At 34.8% G+C, this 1,082-nt stretch overlaps 1 long non-coding RNA gene across 1 annotated transcript; it reads right to left on the reverse strand.

Annotated features, from left to right (window-relative positions):
- Positions 1-206: 206 nt before the first annotated feature.
- Positions 207-513, reverse strand: LOC109581202 (uncharacterized). The gene is made up of 2 exons (XR_002184551.1): positions 332-513; positions 207-286 (listed from the first exon to the last, which is right to left on the reverse strand). It is a non-coding gene; the product is annotated as an uncharacterized LOC109581202 (long non-coding RNA).
- Between the last annotated feature and the right edge of the window lie 569 nt (positions 514-1,082).

The raw sequence follows: 1,082 nt of genomic DNA on the forward strand, positions 1-1,082 counted from the left end.
GGATCAGAAAATGAAGGATCAGAATTGATATTGATATGAATGCGGTGTGAATTGATATTCCCAAACAGAGTACCATTAGATTGTCGTGTCAGATTGATACTAATATTCCAGCATATACTTTGACTGCTAATGTTGCTCTGCTCTGGTGAAGGAAGAATTGTTTTAAAGAACTCAATAAAGTTAACAGCATCTTCCAATGCCTTTCCTTTGTTGACAAATTTGGATAAATTGAGTGAATCAAAACATTTTAGTAGCTTTCCATTTATCAGATCATCTTCAAGAGTAGCTATGATAAAAATTATTCATTGATTGATAATTAGTGCTTACTAACTTTTAATGTGTTGTCTTCTGCCCTGAGTGACAGTTTCTCTTCTTCCCTTGATCAATACTTTAAACTGTAAATAAAGCAAAACTGCCAAAATTAAAAAGAGTAGCAAACACACTCTGCGGGATTGCAACATCACCTCTTGCTCTTTTAGAATAGATATCAAATAGGAATAGACTTGCCTCAAGTTTCAATAAATAACGACAGTTTTATTCTTTAATTTGAAGCATAATTCTAGTCTTCCAATGAATTGGTGGCCGCGTAGTTAGGGAAAATAGTGCTTGCGGTTAGTCTCGCCATATTGTCTCGCGTAGCCGTAGTGTCCGGCTACGCGAGACTAGTGTAATGTTTGGCATTGCAATATTTTTGGCACTAAATTTTGGCATTTCCAAAGGTGAAGTTTCAGGGGTATGTCAATGTGTTTGCATGATCATAATAATGAGAAATTCCTCATATAAAAACCAGGAAATTCCTCATAAAACTGGTTCTATACTGAGGACTGATTTTCAATGGTCATTTGCCAGTATATCATAGTAGTATGCAGTGTGGTGTAAAGTATTGTCGGTATACTAGCTGTGTCAAAACTGAGCTATAATGTAGCTTTGTAGCAATATATAATGAGATGCTGTAAATTTATGCAAGATATAAATGAATACGTGCATAGTTGCATGAAATACAATTATTTTAAATAATACACTATTATTCTTGCCACGAGTGGCTCCATGAGTGATTCTTGTCATTTAGTAACTGGACTAGC

This window comes from Amphimedon queenslandica, unplaced genomic scaffold (assembly GCF_000090795.2).
Source record: "Amphimedon queenslandica unplaced genomic scaffold, v1.1 AMPQUscaffold_13455, whole genome shotgun sequence".
NCBI classification, from domain to species: domain Eukaryota; kingdom Metazoa; phylum Porifera; class Demospongiae; order Haplosclerida; family Niphatidae; genus Amphimedon; species Amphimedon queenslandica.